This window comes from Ostrea edulis, chromosome 9 (genome assembly GCF_947568905.1).
Source record: "Ostrea edulis chromosome 9, xbOstEdul1.1, whole genome shotgun sequence".
Lineage (NCBI taxonomy): Eukaryota > Metazoa > Mollusca > Bivalvia > Ostreida > Ostreidae > Ostrea > Ostrea edulis.
This window is the reverse complement of record NC_079172.1, coordinates 20,572,692-20,597,317: the sequence shown is the minus strand read 5'-3', so window position 1 is coordinate 20,597,317 and position 24,626 is coordinate 20,572,692. Positions and strand designations below refer to the sequence as shown.

The 24,626-nt window shown below is 34.0% G+C and overlaps 1 long non-coding RNA gene across 4 annotated transcripts; it reads right to left on the bottom strand.

The window, feature by feature from the left end:
* Nucleotides 1-858: 858 nt before the first annotated feature.
* On the bottom strand, nt 859-16,459 carry LOC125657710 (uncharacterized). Of its 4 annotated transcripts, none has more exons than XR_008798478.1 (7): nt 16,415-16,459; nt 10,666-10,732; nt 8,705-8,802; nt 8,348-8,404; nt 4,176-4,307; nt 1,756-1,878; nt 859-1,391 (listed from the first exon to the last, which is right to left on the bottom strand). It is a non-coding gene; the product is annotated as an uncharacterized LOC125657710 (long non-coding RNA). The 4 variants fall into 4 exon arrangements; XR_008798477.1 differs by lacking the exon at nt 16,415-16,459 and adding an exon at nt 14,230-14,448; XR_007363447.2 differs by lacking the exons at nt 10,666-10,732; nt 16,415-16,459 and adding an exon at nt 14,230-14,447.
* Nucleotides 16,460-24,626: the final 8,167 nt, after the last annotated feature.

Below are 24,626 nucleotides of genomic sequence, written 5' to 3'. Positions count from 1 at the left end.
TTACGTCCAATAACCGTGCTTATGTAGGACTTAAGTACATTCTTAGACCAGATGCATGCTAAGCTAGGACAATTCGAGCAAAAATTAAGGTTGTCTTCCATACTTTTTACACATGTTTAAAGATATAAATTAATGATTCCGGGATTAGCATTTTCTAGGGTACAAAAATAACAAGAGGTACTGTGAGCAATGCTCACTAAGAATACCCCCGCTTACCCCAATCTCCGAAAAGGTGTTGTTAATAGGTATAAATTACCACTTTCCAGAGTGTAAAAATATGGTATGCCTTTGTAGAAGAAAATGGAAGGTATAGTCCGAACACAAATCCATGTTATAAACCTATAATTTTGACCTCGAGATCAAAGGTCAAGGTCATAAAGAGGTCATGAATGTACATGACACATAGTCCCATGGTGATACACCCATGTCTTATGGTATGACTATGTCAAAACCCTATAATCAATTTTGACCTTGAGGTCAAAGTTCAAGGTCATATAGAGGTCATGAAGGTACCCAACACATCGTCTCATGGTGATACACTCATGTGTCAAATATGGTATGCCTATGTCAAAGAACAAAGAAGGCATGGCCCTGACACAAATCCATTGTAAAAACCTTTAATTTTGACCTTGAGGTCAAGGTCATATGGAGGTCATGAAGGTGTATGACACATCGTCTCATGGTGATACACTCATGTATCAAATATGGTATGCCTATGTCAAAGAACAAAGAAGTTATGGCCCGGACACGAATCTACACAGACAGACAGACGGACGGACGGACAGATAGTGATTCCTATATACCCCCCTGAACTTCGTTTGGGGGATATAAATATCAGTTTGTAATGTATAAGATAAATAGATTTAATATTTATTACTTCAAATAATGAATATAAGGATTATTTTTTAATGTTAACAATTAATCGAAAAATTCATTATGAAAGCAACTTTAAAAACTTTAATCGACAAGATAAGGTCTTTGTATATAAACGGTACATTTACATGTATTTACGAACATAAATTAACCTTTCTATGATAATTCATTATCATTACATGTTAGATATGTATTAAAATACAAAGGAGATAGCAAGAAATTTTTTAAACAATTTGATGTAGTTTTTTTGAAAATTCAGAGTCACAGGGTAACAGCAAACGTCCTTCACATACAGGATATTTTAAATTTCGTTGAGATTTGTTTGCTGGACATGACTTTTGGTGCTTCCATAAGTCTGTAGCTACAACAACGGCCAAAAAGTGTGCACATGGCAGGTACTTTTCTTTTTATTCATTTTTTCTCGGTCTGTACTTTGGTACGATAGTCCCTATTCCCTTTTCAATGATTGCTGCTGTCATAGGCGAGAAACGACTCCGTGACCTGGACTGGTAAATGTCCTAGTAAAAATAAACAAGTGAAATCAAGAGAACAATGATGTATATTTTTATTATAAGAACATGTGGCTTGAAATTTGGCATGCAAGTAGTTAAACATTAATCTATGCAAGTAAAACGACAAATTACGCATAGCGTACATAGTTTAAGATTTTTTGGCATTTGGACCAAGTGGTTAGTTTTTTATCTGGGTCAGAGTTAGACCCCTCTCTATATTTATCATGGTATCATAGAGTTTGGGCCCAAAACGGGCTTAGCCCCTGTGTTTGAATCTGACAAAGCTCAGACAATTAAAATTGAACATACTAACAATACCTAAAGATAAAAATAGGACATAATTAGCATATATCTATGATTTAAAACTTACTCAGTTTTTGGACTTGCAAGAGGTATGCCTCAACTTCCTCATTCATTCCATCTGGAATGATGATGATGGACTCACTGCTGATTGGCATCTCCTTGGACTGAATAGTAATCAAATCCTTAACCTCTGATGAAGAAATAATATGAAACAAATTTTAGCAATATTTGTTAAACGAAATGCTATAAAACATGATTTATTTTCAAACAATTGGAAATGGTACCCATAGCCATTCAAATGGAAAAAATAATGTAAAAACAGAAAGATATTGGGGATTTTATATCATATGAACAAATAGCATTTATTCTAATATTAACAAATACAGTCTAGACTCACAGTCTTATGTGACCATTCAAGAGGCTAAGAAGAAAAAAGTCACACAAGACAGGGAGTCCCTTTTAAACAGTCCAAGACTAGCCTCCAGGGCTTCCTCATTCCTGAAACTATACTAACTCCAGAAATGTTATCTATATCTAAAAACTAGTTTTTAATTAATGCACATGTGACTGATTTTTAAAATTTTAGATGCTTTTATGCTGTAAAAAATTACTTACAAAATGGTATAAGGGGAGTTGATTCATCAACTATATTAATAAAATTCTTGAAACAGATGGAATATAAAAGTATGTTAATGTATTTTTGGCTGGCAGGTAATGCACACCTTGGTTATGTTATCTGTAACCATGCAAATTTTTGTACACTTTTACAAAGTGTTTCACAGGAAATTTCATCACTAATAAATCAAGATAATTCTGAACATTAACTGCATAAAAAAAATATCTCAAACAATGTTCCAGGTGTCTGACTTGCAATTTACCATTTATATTTATTGACTAAGATAGGCTATGCCCCCAATATATCCTTCAAAGACAGATTGATTACATGATTTCTTTATATAAATACATAAATTGAAAAGTGCTTTTTCAAATGTCCAGATATTTATGCAAAAAAAAAAAATTGCTGTTTAGAGGTCAAATTAATTGCTGTATATACAGGGTTTTACAAGTCATTGTAAGGACATGGTACGAGTACTCGGATTGCCGAGTCATCAAACGCCTAGTTAATTGATAATGACCTTTATGAGAAAAAGAGTAAAGACTTTATATACATGTAATTATCAAAACAAAACAATATAATGTTTTAGTCAACTTGGGACACCATTTTTCAATTACGAACACTGGAGTAAACAAATAGATTTGTCTCAAAGTCACTTAAAACAGTTTAGATTTCGTTTTGGTACTAAAAATCACAGTTGCTCATATCCTAAGGCAGAAGGTCACTTAATAGTGTTTTTATGTAGAATATTACATTGGATGGGACTAAATATGATCACATAAGACAGAGTCATGTAATACAGAGAGCTATGGCAGTCTAGATTGTATTATTCCAGTTTATTCCTTAAATAAGTAACTAGTATTAAGTCAATTCATACAATGTTTCATAGTTACAAACTTCTGGTGAATCTATGCTTACAGCTCAGTAAGTTTCATTCTGCCTAGTCTTGAAAAGCATTATAAACTCATCAGATATATAACAAATTCTGTTTATAACAAATTAAAATAAATTGTTTGTCCCTGACACTCCACTATTACTGTAGTCTGCTTATGGCGATTAAATTGGTTATTTTCAGTCTCAAAATTGGGGGGAAGGGGGGGATATCAATATTTTTGGTGTTGGGTATGGTACTAATTATGGGACCAGTTGCATAATGAGAAGAAAAAATCCTGTAATTTTCTTTTCTTGTTATTGTAGTATCACTAGCTCATTAGTTATGGATGAATTACATCTGTTTTAAAATATGTCACCAATTGCAAAATAAATGATATTTTATTTATGTATTTTTTTTATTTTAAGAATTACTGTCAATCAAATATACCTGGAAGAACTGCAAGAATTAAAGGAAAAATTGGGAGAAACATATTCTACAAATCTTGACTGAAATTGAGGGCAACACTGATTAGGGGGCTCACATTATCAATGTCATCCACATTCTAAAATTATCCTTGTCATCCAAACAGACTCTGATAATACTCCTTCACTCACAGGAATTATATTACAGACATACTAGCTGGGTATTTTACTCACCAATCATTTACAAATCCTTGTATCTGTTAATTCTGCGAGCAAACCGTTGCACTGTGCATCCGTTGTTTATGTGTCTTGATTAATTACCTATTATGATGTCACATTGTTTTTGATTCGCGAAGGTTTATTTACGTCAGTCAACGAATCTATAAATTGGATGCAATACATTGAAATTATCAGAATATTATCTCCATATTATTCCTATCCGGTCAGTATTAAAAAAAATATTGACTGGTCAATATCTATTGGATGGGCTACCATTTCAATTGTTGACTATTCGTCAATATAGTTATACAGTGAGAATATATTACTGAATATAACAATATAAATTAACAACCTACCTAAGTTGAAGGAAATCCAACTAGTAGGAAGTTCATTCCTTCTAATAAACTGCCATTTCTTGCTAATCTGGATAATTTTGGCTCATTGTGCACAACTCCAGATAAATAGTCACTATTTATCTCATATTGGTCCTGAAAAATACAGCCTAAATTGCTTTTATTCAAATAAATACTGTGGAAACATTAGAATTTGTTGTACCTCAATTTTTGTGGAATTCATGGGTATCCCCACCAATGATTTTACATCCTAATCAAATCATATTTACATCCACAAAGTTTTTTCCTTCATTTCTTATGAAAATTGATATGCTAATACAACAGTCTATGAACAAAATATCAAATCTAACCAGTTTGAATGACAAAGATTGGCCAGGTAGTTTCAGAGAAGTTAAAAAAGAGCCTATGGGCCACATTGCTCACCTGAGTCACCTTTGCTCATATTTAAAGATTTTTTCCTATATATTCGCATGTAAAAATTTGATCCCTATTGTGGCCCGAACTTACTCCCAGGGGCCATGATTTTTACAAACTTGAATCTGCACTATGTCAGGAAGCTTTCATGTAATTGTAATTTTTTCTGGCTGAGTGATTTTTCAGAAGAAGATTTTTAATGATTTTCCCTATACAATGTACATTTGTATGTAAAACTTTGATCCCCTACTGGTGCTTACCCCCGGGGACCATGATTTTTACAAACTTGAATCTGCACTATGTCAGGAAGCTTTCGTGCAAATGTAAACTTCTTTCATCCAATGGTTCTTAGGGAATTTTTTTAAAAAGATATTTATCTATTTATTAGTTATGTAAAACTTTGATCCCCTATTGTGGCCCCATCCTAGCCGCAGGGGGTCAAGAGTTTAACAAACTTGAATCTGCACTATGTCAGGAAGCTTTCATGTAAATCGTCGCTTTTCTGGCTCAGTGGTTCTTGAGAAGATTTTTCAAGATCGTCCCTATATATTTGTATGTAAAACTTTGGTCCCCTATTGTCACCTCATCTTACCCCCACGGGCCATGATTTGAACAAACCTGAATCTGCACTATGTCAGGAAGCTTTCATACAAATCTCAGCTTTTCTGGCTAAGTGGTTCTTGAGAAGAAGATTTTTAAAGATTTTCTCAGATATATTTGTATGTAAAACTTTGATCCCCTATTGTGGCCCTATCCAACCCCCGGGGGTCATGATTTTAACAAACTTGAACCTGCACTATGTCAGGAAGCTTTCATGTGAATTTCAGCTCTTCTGGCCTAGCGGTTCTTCAGAAGATTTTTAAATGACCCCCAACCTATTTTTGTGATTATCTCCCCTTTGAAGGGGGCATGACCCTTCATTTAAAGAAACTTGAAAGCCCTTCACCCAAGGTTGATTTTGGCCAAGTTTGGTTATAATTGGCGCAGTGGTTCTGGAGAAGAAGTCAAAAATGTAAAAAGTTTACAGACGATGGACAACAGGCGATCAGAAAAGCTTATTTGAGCTATCTTGAGCTATTAGTTCAAGTGAGCTAAAAAGTTAAATAATTTCAGAAGTTAAAAAAGTTGAAAAGCTTACAAACAAGGAACTACAATAGACAACCACACTGACAACTATGAGTGACTTAAAAATACTTCTTTGATCTTCGATCTTGGGGGCATAAAAATATATGGATTACTTTTAGGTGGGGAATCTGAAGAGTATTTAAGTTTTCGACAATTCATGAAAAGGGTGGGGGGAGTTGGTAGATATTTATCTTCATGCTTGTAAAATGTTTTCCCATACTCCAATTAAGTTCATTCTACACAGAATCAAGATATTTAAAAAACATTTTAAAAATGTGAATGCATACTTCATATTTCATCTGACAATAGAGACCCCCTACCAAAACAAAACCCCATACTCAAGGACCATTAATTTCACAATTTTGGTTGAGACTTCCTTGCTCATCCTAACAACTCATTCAGTTTGCCTATTAATTAAATATCCAGTAGTACTGAAGATTTTAAAGAGTTAATGTATATTCAATGAGAGAAATGTTTCAGTTCTCATGTACACAAAAACAAATTAGTATTTCATATTTTTAGCATCTCTTAAAATATCTTATTTTGAATTATCTATCTTTTCATCCGAATTTAGTTTTGCAGTGAAATAGTCCCAGACAACAAATTAAACCTAATAATGTCATTCAAATTCATGTGTTATTAAGACGATATTAAATCTTAATATGTACTTTTCTCAACAGGTAAGTTTAACACAACTAATTTTCTCCCAAGTCTAACGAAGCTATTCCTTTGCCTCAACATGAATGTGGAATCCTCTGCCTATCAGTTGCATTATATACTAGTTCAATTCTGTGTCTTCAATTAAAATAAGATGTAAAATTATGTAAATTAAAAATTCACCTGCTTTAGCTATAACATGGCTTACAGTTAAACTATCGTCAAATTTTTTTGTAACTCTTGCATTCAAACTCTGACCAATTTTCTCCAATTTTTTCTTAAACAATAAGACCGGGAGATAAATAAAAAAAAAAACTTCAAGGTTGTGAAGCTTTATTTCAATTTTTTTATTTCTGACAATCAGAAAAATAAAAAATCTTTCTTTAACAGAGAAACATCTTTATTGTGTGCATGAAGAGATTATAGAGCAAAACTAAGGAAGCCGATAGGTGCCAGGGTATATAATTAATATTTATTTAACTGGCGGCCGCCACTTGAATTATGTGCCAGTCGCCACTTAATTTAACTGATCGCCACCACTTATTAACTGGCGGCCGCCACTTAATTTATGTGGCGGCCACCACTTCTTATCTGGTGGCCGCCAGTTAATTATCTGGCGGCCGCCATATAAATTAACTGGCGGCCGCCCTATAATAAGTGGCGGTCGTCACTCAATTTAAATCATTTATATGGCTGTTACCAGTTATTCAACTCCTCTCTCTTTCTCTATCTCTCTCTCAAAATGAAAGGGGTGCAATCCCTCCCCAATGCTTAGTAATATGTATGTGTGATATATATATATATATATATATATATATATATATATATATATATATATATATATCCTAATTGTGTTTTTAAAAAAATCACAGTGTCCGGTATAAAATATTAAAAGAAATAGAATAAACAGTACACAAAGTTAAAAATTTAACGCGTTAAATTTTTAACTTTGTGTACTGTTTATTCTATTTCTTTTAATATATATATATATATATATATATATATATATATATATATATATATATAAATATATATAAATATATATATATCTACAAGTAAGAGCATTAAATTATTGTTTTTCGATTGTACTGTTAAATACGTAGAACAACGGGGCTGACCCTCCTTTTTTTTGACAACGTTCAATTCTGTTATTTTCACATGCAAACTAAATTATTTTCACATGTGAAATAAGGTTAATTGGCGGATTGGCCCCCACCCCACTCTTTTGGTGGTAGTAATGACTGGTAAAAATGTAATAATGAATGAACTGATCAATTGAAGGATGAACGGAGCCCCCTCCCTCCAATTTAGGAGTACGAAGTTTGGACAAAAGAGACATTTTAGGTTCCTTTTCTGCTTGTCAACAATTGTAGAAGACAATTTTCCTCCGACTGTCCCTATACATTTTGAAAAACGATTCTGTTTGTTTGCGTACTATTCTAAATTTTTCCAAAATAATCACTCAGTGATACGAATTACATTGCTTTTGCAATTGGCAGCCGCCATATATAAATTAAGTGGCGGCCGCCAGATAAAATAACTGGCGGCCACCAGTTAATCTATATGGCGGCCGCCAGATAATAAGTGGCAGCCGCCAGTTAAATTAAGTGGCGGCCGCCACATAAATTAAGTGGCGGCCGCCAGTTAAATAAATATTAATTTTATACCCTGGCACCTATCGGCTTCCGTACAAAATCGATTATTCCTTTTAAAAATGCATGAATTTCCAGGTACGTTGATGAAAAGTTACAGGATGGAAAATATTGTTCAAATTTTGACCTTCGGGGCAGATAAAGGATTTCCCTGCAACATCAGTTTTTGTTACACAAAACAGAAATAACTTTTAGATATTCAATCAATGAACCCAAAAGAGTTTAGAAGTTAAACTGTAAAGAGTAGAATTCCTAATGATTATAGCAAAACCTCAACCTTTGTTACTTTTACCCATCACTAGACCAATACAAATATATGCTACTAACCTTTTATTTTACATTAAAGCCTGTGAGTACCAAGACAACAGGGAGGCCATCTCTTTCCTGTAGAATTTCAAAACATATTAGATACAGAACTAGTAATAAATCTAAAAGCTAGGTAGATTTAGTCAAAACTTCTCTAAAATTAGAAATTTTGGACATGACTCAGTTGATTTAGTTGCTATGCTAATCCCATGAATATTCAGTCTGCCAAATATATGTAGGCTATGGTAAAAATTTGACATAACACTAATGAAAGTACCCAATGCATTTATATTTTCTATATACATGGGGTTACGGGTACATCGCATTGACCTATATAACTATTTCGCTAGAAATGAAAACAAGTTTGAATTTTTGTACCTTGTCATTTGGATCAACAGAGTTAATTTCTATGTTGACATCATCAGCTGCATATACATCAACAGGTATCATCACCTGGGTCTCCTTCATGCTGCCACCTGCAAGTATATTTCAAGCTCCTTAAAGTCCAAAGGTATATCATAAGCACTGAGTGACATTTTAAATAAAAAAGCAATAGCATTTACTAAAATAAAGTTGAACTTTGATATCTCGAATATCGATATCTCAAATATCATAATGTATGCATATATATATGGAAGTGAGTTGGAATACCAATCACTGTCTCTTTATGTATTTTAACCTCAATATCAATGTCTCGAATCCTCGCATTACCTTTGTATTTCCTCAGCCCAATTAAGGTTTGAGAAACCTAGGGTTGACTGTACTTAATGACATCTTTACATCATAATGAAGATTATAATTAATAATAATATATGTATATTAGCAAAACAAACATTTCACAAGGCCATCCTGGAAAATATTGCCTTGCTGCAGTAACTGAACTCATCACTACATTTCTTCAACAGGTACTAGGTATAGTTTTTACTCTACCATAGATCTGGGCTATATTGGTTGAGAATTTTAACAACAACAAAATTGAACTACCTGAAATTAATGAAATAATTTTTTTAAAAATTAAGAACTTCAAATTTTTGTTAAATATAGATTGAGACAAGTCTGAGTAACCAATAACCACATATATATCTTTTTAAGAATCCCCAAGTTCAAAATACTCTATGAATTAAAAAAAGCATACACAAATAAGCTATGAAATTTAATCTTAAATTATAGCAGAAAATGACATAATGACCAAAAATAAAGATTTTGGTCAATTTTAAACAGTTTTTGCCCTACCCCTAGGGCCCCAGGGGTGCTGGAGTCCTGAAATTTACAATTTATGTCCCCCTTGTCCCATTTATGCTTCATTTCTGAGTTTACTCAGGTGACCTAAAAAAAATCGCTAAAACGCATCAAAGATGCATATAGCCAGGTTGCAGTTTGGAAAATTATTCACAAAGTAAAAACATGCACGTATTTAATATAGTTTATAAGTATGAAGCTTTGAATGGCCACAATAGGTATTTAGTGTGATAATGACCTTGACCTTTGGATTTCAAAAGCAACATGAATCTTGAATGTCATCAGGATTTGAAGTCTGATAAACATGCATCAGCAAGTACATGTATAAAAGTTAGAGGCAAGCTCAAATCTACAGTATATAGTGAAAAAGAGACCTTGACCTTTGGCCTTTTGACCTCAAAATAAATAGGAACCATCCTCTTTTGGATGTGATCAAAATATGCAAATCTGACAACGATGCCCCTAGTAGTATGAAAGTTAGAGACCGGACAAGCTCAAATCTATGGCATTTAGTGACAAAGTGACCTTGACCTTTGGACATCAAAATAAATAGGAACCTTCCTCTTTTGGATGTGATCATGTTAAGTAAGTTTCACAAAGATGCCTCTCGTAGTATGAAAGTTAAAGACCGGACAAGCTCAAATCTAGATGGCATTTAGTGACAATGTGACCTTGACCTTTGGACACAAAAATAAATAGGAACCTTCCTCTTTTGGAATTGTGATCATGTTATGTAAGTTTCACAAAGATGCACCAACAAGTATGAAAGTTAGAGACCGGACAAGCTAATTGTGGACGCCGCCCGCCCGACTGGACGCCCATCATTCACCAATTTAAAAGCCGAGATTTGTTATGCAACTCGGCTAAAAAGTAAAAAGAAAAATGTAAGGTCTTCTATAACAAAAGACCATCGTAATATAATAATTTAAACCAGACTTACCAGATTTGTTTTTATCCTGAATAAGTGTGCATTCAATGGATGATTCAAAATCTTAAAATTTGCACTTTAAAACAGGTCCCCACATTTGTGTGGAGGGCACATCTTTCTTTTTAAAAGTATACAATCCAAAAATGACTTTAAATGTAAATTATCAATGTACCTTAGAATTCCATGGATAAGACTTTAGTCCGTAATCATATAATAGTTCTTCTCCTTCATTAATGTCTCTGTTATGAATAAAATTAAAATTTGACAACAATAAAACAAAAGATTATTTACTGATTAAGGTCAATTATATTATATTATACAGTTATTATATTATACAGTTATAGACTTGATATAAGGGAAACATGATTTGCTGGACCTTCAAACAGAAATGTTGCCCAAATTCAAAGGCTGAGGTCGACATTTCTGTCTGAAGATTCAAAAATCACGATACTAAATCCTAGCCAATAACTGTTTTGTTATACCCTTCATTCAAATATGAGTATATTTTCGTGTAGTAAACAGCCATTTATGTCAAACTGCACTTCTGTCATTTCTGATTTCTGCTGAGATTGGATGAGTGGTAAAGACCAATTTCATGGCCATAAGTAGGCAGGGCCTAAACAAAACAGTTGTTATTTAACTGGAGTGACAAGGATCTATCAAGGTGCTAAATGCTATTCACAGAGAAATATTGATTGATTGATTGTATATTGTTTAACATCCCTCTCGAGAATATTTCACTCATATGGAGACTGCCAGTGAAGGGCTGCAAAATCTAGGCCTATGCTTGGCGCTTACGGCCCTTGAGCAGGGAGGTATCTTTATCGTGCCACACCTGATGTGACATGGGACCTCGGTTTTTTCGGTCTCATCCGAAGGACTGCCCCATTTAGTCACCTCTTACAACAAGCAAGGGGGTACTGAGGACCTATTCTAACCCGGATCCCCACGGAATCATAGATGGAACGTAAAATAAATTGAAAATCTATCTAGCCATCATTTTAGAAATTCAAATAAAAAAAATATTCATTGCATTGAATCGTTTATGATTATTTATCTTTATTGACTTTACTTGTATGTAAAACTTATACGGTACCAATTTTGATGCACCAGATGCGCATTTCGACAAATAATGTCTCTTCAGTGATGCTCAACCGAAATGTTTGAAATCTGAAATAACTATGAAGTGTTAGAGCTAAATATAGCCAAAAACAGCGTGCCAAAAACGTGGAGCCAAATTCGTCCAAGGATAAGAGCTATGCATGAAGGAGATAATCCCTTAATCTTGAAATGAATTTCTAAATTTTATAACAGCAATTAGATATACATCCGTATTTTTAAGCTAGTAACAAAGTACTTAGCTACTGGGCTGTAGAGACCCTCGGGGACTAACAGTCCACCAGCAGAGGCCTCGACCCTATAATTACATATTTATATTGTATATAATTAGTTTGAGGATGTTAGCCATTGGAAGATTACGAATTTGTACTTAAGTATCTCTAGCCATATAATAGTATTTTACAACACGGCAGTTCATCTCTGGATATGGTCTCACGTTAAAAAAATACTACGAAATTAACTTTGCAGTAGATGACAGGGGTAGATACTCTTACTATCAACACACTCAGTTTGGGATGCCCAGTTGATACGCTTGGCCGAATCTGTCAATCAGGGCCTAAGCAATTGTTTCTTCTTTGATTGACAATCGGTATGTTATTGATATCTGTGCAAGTAAATTTATGGGGAGGTGGCTTAAAATTGGGTCTTTAATCAGTTGAGATGGTGCGGTCCAACAATTTTTACGTTTGACTAGCAGACTGGTTGGTATCTAAATTGTTAGTCCAGTCAAACAAAAATTCATTTTGTTGGATTCTTTGTTTGTAAAAAATATAAAGATGAATATTTATATAAGGGTGTAAAAGTATACTAGCTGCAATAATAAAGCCCTCTCCAATTTCTTTTGGGGGGAGAGAGCTACAACTCCTTAGGATCTCCGTAATGGTGCAAATGCGGGAGTGATCACTCCCGCAACATTTTTTATCATTCTCAACATTCGCTGACTTTCTTTACGTAAATAAAATGATATTCTATGTTTCTTAGTCAAGATATAAATTTAGAACCTGCAACTTAAGATTTGTGAGGCTCTACTCTACCATTTTCAACAATTTCGATACATTCCAATTTCTCGATTCATATTTGTGCACCATGTTTGATGTACTGAAGTTTCAAATTCTGATTGTCAAGTTATTTGCATATGCCATATAAGTATTTACATCAATGGACAAGTACGGAGGAGAAAGCTATTTCGTCGGTATTAAAAAGGATTAGATTTAATATCAAGTTAAAAAGCAAACAGCAGAGTATAAATTCTTTCTGCAACCATATGATTTTCCTTTCTTTGTCGGAGTGGCTCGAATAACTAAATTTACACGCAGATTTTCAATGTTTAGGTTTTTCAGTAGATCCACCTACGATATCTCGCAATAACAAGCATGGCGGAGCAGACGAAGAATTTTGCAAGCTGTACATGGTGTTTACTGAAAAACACCTTTACTAGACATACCCAAGCACAAAGTATGTACTCCTTTTGGTGTAAACAACATTTTGGACTAATACATGGAGCTTATTATCGGTTATTCATAAAATTATTTTGCACCATTACGGAGATCCTATGGAATTGTAGCCCTATCCCGAAAACGTCAGAATAAAAAAAAATCGGATAGGGCTACATCATTGCAGCTAAACAGTATACATACATGTACATTAATTGACTGAGTTGGAGGGCAACACACATTGTTGGACCCGAGAACAAAACTATTGCCCAAGGCAGTTAGACTGAAGGCAACACTTTGGTTCAGCAAAATGCATTTTGCCCTTGAGTCCACTCAAAGAATAATTTGTTTTATTATACTTTCATGTAAAATACTCGAATCTGATTGGTCGAGAAGCATTTGAAAAAACATATTGTTACCCTCTGAGAACAGAAAGCACGCACCCCAGGGTGATAATATCTAGCAACGGGTAACAGTACTTGACGATGGGTGATATTATAAAAAATTATCACATGCGTCAAATTTATGCGCGTACGGTTCGCCGTAGATTGTTAAACGACGTCATTTGAGCGTTTGAAATAAACGGGAATACCCGCATCGATATACAAAATATCGCATGACAGTGATTGATCAAATGTCAACAGACGTAAGTCTTTCTGCTTTCCTGTTTACATAACATTCAGTATAATAAAACAAATATTGCATGTAGTTGAGGGTAACATTGAAATTTTCAATGTTACCCTCAACTACATGCAATATTTATATAATATACCTTTTATTTTTCAATGTGACAAAATTTGATGCCAGTTAACTACAATGTGAAATTATCTTGGATAGTTCTCTACAGTAACTGTCTAACATTTAAACAAATGTAAACTATTGCTGCTCTGTAAAAACATTGCATTTGGAAATGTTTGACATTGAATAGGAAAGATTCGCATGGGAAACAAGCATTCTGAGAGTATTGTACAAGCAATAGATGTCCCCTACCGGCACCCAAAATTCCATTAAGGGATATTATTTAATGTGCTAAATACGTTTCGAGAAAATTCGGACATAGATATGTTAATTTATTTTTCATATAGAATTATTTTGAGAAATCATGCATATTATATCTTCAAGAATACTAAGAATAAACGCTTTGCTGGATAGAATGTTACAATTTGATCTGCAGTATTACTTACATTACCGTCTTTTCCTTTCCCCCCACCTCGATTTCAATATATTGGGGCACTAACCCGATCATAAATATGAGAGACGTTTAAAAAATATTAACTTTAACACCTGTTGATAAAAAGTAACGAAAGTCGAATTTGATAAATAATAATTGCTATGTTGGATCTGCAGGATAAATTCCTGTCTTCTGTTTTCTCACCTGAACACTGATCGAGCGTAGCACTAACCCGACCGAATACAAGTCGCATATTTACCTGTTGATCAAAAGTTACGAAAGTCAAACATGATCTGTAGTTTGATGGAAAGACAGAGATAAAGACTATAGTCCCCCTGGTTTCATCGGTAGGGGACTAATAAATTTTAAAGGTATAACAATCATATGTTATATGGAACTATTCAAGCTGCTCCCAGTAGTAGTCTAGCTTATAGGCACATGATCACTGATGCAAACAAAATTCTAATTATAGAACATCTTGAATAATTCAAAATACATGAATTCTTGTAAGTCAAGTAACAATTGTAAATACCTGGTTGCAAAAAGACACACTGAAAAACATAAAACATTGTATCACCCCCTCCCCCCACAGATTAGGAATTTTACGATTCGAGAATGAATTTATTTATTTATTTTTGCTAACTGTCAAACAAAAATTGAGTTGGATTTTTTTTGTCGGGGGTGGGGTGAGGGTAAGTGTAATGCGCAGATCTCAAAGAGCCCTCCCCCCCCCCCCCCCCCCCCCCCCCCCCGCAACACACACGGATTAGGGTTTCGCCTCTGGGAATCTTTTAGGGTGTTTTTTCTTTTTTCTTTTTTGCTTGTTCAAATTGAAATTAAAATTTTGCAGGGGGGTAAAGGTGGAACCCTTCATCCCTTCCCAGAAAAAAAAATCCTGGATCAGCGCCTGGTGTGAATGAATTAATTGAATGGCATGGTAGAAGAAAACCGCCAAATTTTGCTATGATTTTTACTGTGGCAGACCGAATCTTGAAAATGCTTCTCTTCCTGTACGTCCCGTAGGGATCCAGGTTAAAATAGGTCCTCAGTACCCCCTTGCTTGTTGTAAGAGGCGACTAAATGGGGCGGTCCTTCGGATGAGACCGCAAAAACCGAGGTCCCGTGTCACAGCAGGAGTGGCACGATAAAGATCTCCCCCTGCTCAATGGCCATAATCGCCGAGTATCTATAGGCCTAAATTTTGCAGCCCTTCACCGGCAGTGGTGACGTCTCCATATGAGTGAAATATTCTCGAGAGGGACGTTAAACAATATTCAATCAATCAATCATGTGCATATGTACAAAGTAATTTTGTCAGTTTTAGTGCTACACAACTTGAATGTTTAAAAGAGTCGGATGAAAAGAATTGAATAGTCCGTGATTTTATAAATTGGCCAGCCCTGTGATTTGTGTAAGCTCTAGCTGCAGTTTGATCAAATTGTATTTTATTTTACTGTATATGTTGTCTCCGGTATGACAGTGTGTATGAACATTTTTGGATTCCATGTTTACAGTGGAAATTCTTAAAACCTCATGCTATAAGCATGGTATATTGATTGTGCATTTCTAACCGATCGTTGGAAGAAAATTGACATAATTTAATAAAATTCAAATAGAAATGTCTTCAGAGTCTTCAATGCATGTTTCTGCCAACATGTCTTCGGTTGATCGTATGTATGGGAAATTTTGTCATTTATACATCTACACGGATATTTCATCGGCAAATCGCTGTGGAAATGTGCCTGCTATGTATTTGAAACATATCGTTTGAATGAGAAGGTCATCACACGACAAAATCAAGTGAAAATGCCTTTAAATTACTGTTCATGTTTTGTTGTCACATGTCCTCAGTTGAAAGTATGTATGTGTTAATTTTGTGATTTCCATCGTTGCAGAGATAATTCATCGAAATGACGTACGTTTGAGTATGACGGTTATCGTATGATGATATACACATGAAAATGCCTTCAGTATTCTATTTATTTTTTTTGCTGTGTCTTCTGTTGCTCATACTTATATGAAAGTCAATGATGTTTACGTTTGTTTAGTAAAATTAATTGACTTCGTGCGTTGGATATAACTTTAAATACATTTTACGAGTTGATAGTATGTATGTAACATTATGTTTGTAAAATAAGATCCTGAATCTATGATATGTTGCCTAATAAGCAATAAAATGAAAAATAAATAACATATACCTTCATCTGTTTGGGTGACATTGATTGTCCTTGATCTTTATGTTTTGAAGCGCTTTTATGACCAAGAGGGCATGTAAACTTCCGTTTTAACACGCGCATGCGTATTACGCCTCGTGGTGTGTATACGGCCATGCTGGCTGACTGGAAATTTTATACACACCACATACACAAAACTAAAAAACACCCCCAACTGGTCCATGCATTAATTTTTATATATATGGTTTATGGCATGGTTTTGAGCATTTCTGAAGAGAAATTAAAGTGAGGACCGGATTGTGGTTCTCACTTGATTTTTGTGACCTCAGTTGTTGCTGTGTAACCTGACGTCGGTTCTCAGTTGACAGCGTTTACAAACACACACACACACACACAGATATATATATATATATATATATATATATATATATATATATATATATATATATATATTCACAGGCAGTACAGTAGATATATAGATATAATACATACAGGAACAGTATATGGAGAGTGCATAAACTTACATAACGTTATACAGTAATATCATTGCATAAATTTAAGTTATATATAAATACAGTATATATATATATAAACAGCGGTTTGTGACGTAACGTCGCTATGTTACTTAAAAATGTAAAGCTTCTGAAGATTTGAAATGAAAGCGCTAAAGCTTTACTAAACGTCTTCGTGTTTCATTTTTATTTTTTACCTGTACTTTTACCGATCATTGCGAAAAGTAACTATTATCTATATATATATATATATATATATATATATATATATATATATATATATATATATATATTATAGGTATTCATAACCAATTACACTGATTCATGATATGTACTGTATCTGGTATATGCGGAGAAAATAAATAAATAAATGAAATGAATGGGAAGTTGTAATTGAATATCAGGTATAGACAGCAACGCCACATTTCATAAGAGGATTCGCACCTGACAGGTGTGAAATACACCTCCGACACTTTGGGGGAGAATACTTCTCATTACCAGCTCATTAGAGTTATCGCGCTTTGATGACTCTTGAGCGTCATTGGTAAGAAAATGCACAAGTCTCGCGAGCAAGTGCGAGATTACTGGGACATAAACGAAACGTTCATAGCATCCCCCTTTTTCTAAGTTAAAGCACATTGTGTATTTTTAAATAAAATAGCCATTGGTCAAACTGCATTTTAAAAATATTCTACCACTAGTTTATCAAGGATGTTACATGTTTTTTCTAAAACTCTCCTACACCTATTCTAAAAATTCCAAACAACGATGTTCTCTGTCCTAAGTCAATCAATATTTTGTAATTTTCAAAATATAGCTTAGATGCAGTTTGGAAACGCATTTGTTGTGTTAATTAGTGTTATACACGTCTAAAAAAGAAAGGCAGTTTGGCAAATATATAACTTAGTCTAAAATATTGGAAAATGAGAGAGAGAGAGAGAGAGAGAGAGAGAGAGAGAGAGAGAGAGAGAGAGAAGGGATACATGAACGATTACAAAGTCCATGCCATATGAACCTGTCCGAATTGTAGGATAAAATAGAATGTCTTCATAGTCTGACAGAATAATTTTGATAACATATGAATCCCATTAATTACAAGAAAAGTTATTGTGTCGGATGTGCATATTGGTTTTTCCCTTCACAGTTCTTCTTGCGATTGATGCTTTATATCGGTCAGATTTGACAGATTTAGTACCTGCACTCCTTCACATAGTTTAATAAGTTCGTCTGTTTTCTTGTAAGAATAATCAATTCCTAAATTTGCCTTTAGAATTTTAATCAGTGTCGTGGTTTGCAGTCGGTTATAATATGTATTCGATACCATAATTTATATTACGTATGCCTAAGTAATGTTTACGTATGTTGTCCCGGTATCACGACTTTACGCGCCTTTAATTTGAAGAGTTCCACTAATGGAAATTATAAGTATTCCTAATAGAAAAATAATTTTCCTACGGGAAAGACCAATTACCTATATGATTTTAACAAAACTTTAATAAAATCTCACGGGAAATCTAAGTTCTTTATAATTATTATTTTTAAAATATCCTACGGGATATAATCAATAAGAATTCTATAGAATTTTATTACAGTTCTTTGAAATTTTTTAAAAGGAAAATTATTTTCTCAAAAAAGTTAATTTTCCTTATAATTCCAAAGGATCTTATCCGGAATAAATTTTTCACGTAGGAGTTAATTTTTAGAAAGCTATTTTTTCACCTGTCAGGTGGACGCTGCGTTGAAGTCTTCCTATAATATTCTAATAACCGGCAGCGTGTATCTAACAAAATGGCGGCCGCTATGTTGAAGTTCATATGATATTCTAATAGTCGGCAGCGTGGATCTAACAAAATGGCGGCCGCTATGTGATATTGTAATAGTTAGCAGCATGGATCTGACTAAATGGCGGACGCTATGATGAAGTCTTTCTATGATGATATTTTGATAGTCGGTAGCGTGGATCTAGCGAAATTGCGGACGCTGTGTTAAAGTCTTTATATCATATTGTAATAGTCGACAGGGTGGATCTAACAAAATGGCGGACGCCGTGTTGAAGTCTTCATATCATATTGTAATAGTCGACAGGGTGGATCTAACAAAATGGCGGACGCCGTGTTGAAGTCTTCATATCATATTGTAATAGTCGACAGGGTGGATCTAACAAAATGGCGGACGCCGTGTTGAAGTCTTCATATCATATTGTAATAGTCGACAGGGTGGATCTAACAAAATGGCGGACGCCGTGTTGAAGTCTTCATATCATATTGTAATAGTCGGAAGGGTGGATCTAACAAAATGGTGGACGCTGTGTTAAAGTCTTTCTATGGTATTCTAATCGTCGGTAGCGTGGTTATAACAAAATGGTGGACGTTGTGTTAAAGTCTTTCTATGATGATATTTTGATAATCGGTAGCGTGGATCTAACAAAATGGTGGGTGCTGTTTTAAAGTCTTTATATGATATTTTAATAGTCGGCAGCGTGGATCTAGCAAAATGGCGGACGCTGTGTCGAAGTCTTTACATGATATTCTAATAGTCGTCAGCGTGGATATATCAAAATGGCGGACGTTGTGTTGAAATCTTTATATGCTATTCTAATCGTAGGTAGCATGGTTATAACAAAATGGCGGACGCTGATTTCTTACTTGGAACTTGGTACATTATGTAGATTTATTAGACTTTGGAGAAGTTAATTGGATACGGATACCCAGAAATCATAATATCTAAATTACCGCTGTTTATCATAATGCCAGTTTTGAAAATTCAGCTATCACATGTTATGCAATTCAAACTTTTCTTGAAACATACTTTAACATTAAATACATTACAATTTTGGAATTTTTTTCTAAAATACAAACTTGAAAATCTTGCGGAAGTAATCTAATTTGAACACTTATCTATCCTTCATTTATTTATATTTTTTAATTTCCTGTAAAAGAGATGCGGACATGATTTTTTTTTAGCCAAACTAAAAATTCTTTAGGCTGATTGCAAGTCGAAAACTTTCATTCTTCTAATGAATTGATTTAATTCGCTGTACATTGCACACTGTATAACGAAATCTTTACTTTATCCGCAGTCTTAGGAAGTGGAATCACTTACCGGTCATATGAAGACTAGGAAAGTCAGAGAGATCAAAACTGACCGGAAGTCGAATGCACTCCATCGCTAGTCAAACACACTGTGGCGAGTCAAGTGACATTGGCATGTCCTATTACCCGGAAAATGACGACGAAAGTCAACACAGGGAAAATTCAAACGAGAAAGTAAAACCTTTATCAAAAACAAATTGTCACATAACTTATATCAACATCTGAAGGATTTTCTCAGATAAAAATCTCTACTAAAATGGTAGTTCTACGTGCGATAGAAGCAGAGAACATTGACAAAGTGGGGTTTTTTTTCAGTCAAAAATTTTCCGACCGCCAATATTAAATACGCAATTGTCGATAATATCAGGTACATTTTATTCTAGGGTGGAGGTACTCCCTTGAAAGCTCGGATGGATACAGGGTGTTTGCGCCCGGTATGTAGAGAAAGGTGATAGCTATGAAAACGTGATTTTTATGGTGCACATTAAATTGGACATATCAAGAAGAAATTCTTTGAATTAGACTAGTGTATTGGTTATGCATTTTGTTATAAATTTCCACTTCGAAATGATCAATATAAAAAGCGAAGTTCGGTTATTGGGAGTTGAACGTCCCTACAGGTCACCTCGCACTGTGCGCATGAATACAGTGTTAGTTACTTCGGTGTGTGCCCCTTTATATCCCCATTTTCTTTTAAATAGTGTATGTACCAGAAAACATTCCCCAAACAATATAATCCTAAATTCAAAAGCTAACGTTTGAAAAAAAAAAGAGCTTATTTCAAATCATGAGCACCATATAAACAGATTGATTGTTTTATAAAATGATTGGAAAAGAGATATTCACATGAATATTCTTCTGTATTTGTAAACGAGTATCGCAAGGTAGGCACTGTATGCACGAGCCAATTGTTGAATAGAAATGTCACAAACATCCTACGCCCGAGTCTCTACGTATACATGTAGTAAATGAATGATTATATAAAATCTTTGAACCAATGTTAACTGCGCGAATTAAGTGGAAATAAACTAATATTGATAAAAACTGACACGGAATTACTCTGATATATACTTTTATTATTTTGTTACATGTAATGTTATAAAAAAAAAAGTTTAACTCCCAGGAGTACATTCGGTACTTCGATTATCCCCCTTTACTGGTCGTGCGGTTCGGGTGGCTGTGCGGTTACTGCTGATCATTCTGTAGCCAATATATGCATGCCGTGATGAACACTCTTCAATATTTTCAACAAAGCAGCTGCTAAGGGAAGCAACTCATGTGAAACTAGGAAACTGCGTATAGTCTCTCCTTACACATGTGTCTGGTTTCTTCAAACTGTGCATAAGTCAAGAATTTTGTCTTTTGTTCTGAGCGATATTTCATTTTTATGATTTTTCCATTGATTTAGTAACAATTCTTGCTTTAATTTTTCTTTGATTATTTTTAATTTTTAAAACGCCTTTCACCATAACAATGGTATTTACATGTTCAACGAATTAACAGTTTTTAGCAACGGGAACTTTTGTTGTGATATTCCTCTTCTACCTCAAAATAAAATTCATTCACTTTTGCGGCATTTACATGATAACGTGGTATATTGTATAATATAAAGTTATACACGTGGAATAGGAAAGTCAAGTAAGTCGACAATATTAAATTGTATGATATATGATTATACACGTGATATAGGTGCCTGTAATAAATAGTGTCTGATATAAAGTTATACGTGTGATATAGGTGACTATAATAAATAGTGTGTGATATAAAGTTATACAAGTGATATAGGTGACTATAATAAATAGTGTGTGATATAAAGTTATACAAGTGATATAGGTGACTGTAATAAATAGTGTATGATATAAAGTTATACGCGTGATATAGGTGACTATAATAAATAGTGTGTGATATAAAGTTATACACGTGATATAGGTGACTATAATAAATAGTGTGTGATATAAAGTTATACAAGTGATATAGGTGACTATAATAAATAGTGTGTGATATAAAGTTATACACGTGATATAGGTGACTATAATAAATAGTGTGTGATATAAAGTTATACACGTGATATAGGTGACTATAATAAATAGTGTATGATATAAAGTTATACACGTGATATAGGTGACTGTAATAAATAGTGTATGATATAAAGTTATACACGTGATATAGGTGACTATAATAAATAGTGTATGATATAAAGTTATACACGTGATATAGGTGACTATAATAAATAGTGTGTGATATAAAGTTATACAAGTGATATAGGTGACTATAATAAATAGTGTATGATATAAAGTTATACAAGTGATATAGGTGACTGTAATAAATAGTGTATGATATAAAGTTATACGCGTGATATAGGTGACTATAATAAATAGTGTATGATATAAAGTTATACAAGTGATATAGGTGACTGTAATAAATAGTGTATGATATAAAGTTATACGCGTGATATAGGTGACTATAATAAATAGTGTATGATATAAAGTTATACAAGTGATATAGGTGACTATAATAAATAGTGTGTGATATAAAGTTATACAAGTGATATAGGTGACTATAATAAATAGTGTGTGATATAAAGTTATACAAGTGATATAGGTGACTGTAGTAAATAGTGTATGATATAAAGTTATACACGTGATATAGGTGACTATAATAAATAGTGTATGATATAAAGTTATACAAGTGATATAGGTGACTATAATAAATAGTGTATGATATAAAGTTATACACGTGATATAGGTGACTATAATAAATAGTGTGTGATATAAAGTTATACGCGTGATATAGGTGACTGTAGTAAATAGTGTATGATATAAAGTTATACGCGTGATATAGGTGACTGTAGTAAATAGCGTATGATATAAAGTTACACACGTGATATAGGTGGCTGTAGTAAATAGTGTATGATATAAAGTTATACATGTGATATAGGAAAGCGAGATAGGTCGACTGTAGCAAATAATTTATAATATAAAGTTATATACACTGATATAAGAAAGAAAAGTAGTTCGACTGTAGTAAATAGTGGAAAGCTTCAGATAACAGTGATCGATCTCATAATTCCTATAAAGAATACAAAATTGAAAGTATGGCAAACACGGATCCCTGGACATACCAGAGGTGGTAATGAGTTTATGATATTTTACCATTGAAATGACAAGTTTACAAACAAGAGCGTCCGGAACCTTCCACCACGCCCCCTCTGCAAGGTAAGCAATCCATCCCTCTTTATTCATCAATGTATTACAACCTAGGGGATCCATCCCATCCCCATAATTTCTGGATCCATCAACTATAACACTCCTAAAAGTAATCACTTAATTACATGTATCAACTACAACACCCTTTTGTATTGATGATAACAATTGAATTGACGATTGCCAATTCTGCTGACAAACACAAAACGTTAATATAGCTCGGTGTGCAAGTGAATATAAAACAGTCCAGAAAAACTAAATGTATGTTCACTTTATTACATTTACAATTTAATGAGGCAGCACCCTGTGTCTTATAGAGAGTGTAAAAACGCTCATTTTATAACAGCGAGCTCCAGAAAGAATTCGAAAGGAGTTAACATATCTCCGGGTTTTGTTAACAAATAATAAAAACATTTTGATGTCCGGAAACAGATTCCAAATGAGTTACGTCCCTTGTATTTGTGATCAGTGCAAGTTACCGCCTTTTGTTTGACAGTGCCAAATAACCTGCACCAATTTTCATTATGTTCAGGAAAACGGTTTTAACGATCTCCGAGATCGCCCCTTCATATTACTATGATGGACGTTATTAAGGCCATAAACAAGAGACTGACAATATTTTTGTGTCAACGCTATCAGGTTTGAGTGGCATGACGAAAATTGAGAGAAGCGAATTCTCAGGACAATATCCCGGCCTCCTGGCTCGACACAAACCATTAGTTTCCTACATTAAGATATATGTCTCCAATCTTATCCATAATTAAGGCCCTATTTTAGATAGCAGTGACAAATTCGCAGTTGTCTTTGACTGTAGAATTGTCTTTGATGCAGAGAGTGCGGGAAGTCGGACAAATTGTTAGCTAATTTGTCAAGAACTGTAATTTAACATTGGAAATAGCATCAGCTCTATTCCCGCTTACAGCAATAATAATTGACCGCTTAGAACAATAATCGACAATTTACTGTCAGCTACGTAAATATCTATGAAAGTAAGACAATATTAACCAGAAAAGTCTGTTCTATATTGTCGGAGTGTATTTATACGTAACGCATTAGTTTTGCACCATATGCAACTAAAATACAGACTACATTAAATGTATTGTTTTATATAACATTAAAATTTAATAACGCATAACAGGAATTGTATAGGAAATCGTAAATCTGTCAATGGAAGATTATCTTCCGAGAACTCGTGTGTCTTTCTGTATAAATGAAGTTGCACTAATTGCACAGCGGGATTTCTTTCACGGTAAATCTGTCAAATAAGTTTGATGAAACAAGGAGAGGAACGATTGTTAATTTTTCTTTCCATGAAGTACAATGTAATATACATACCGTTCTGTACAGAGTTAACCTAGCCGTACATTCTGAATACCATTTCTTCTTACTCTAGAAGCTGGGACGACTTGATAGTGTATGAGTACGATAG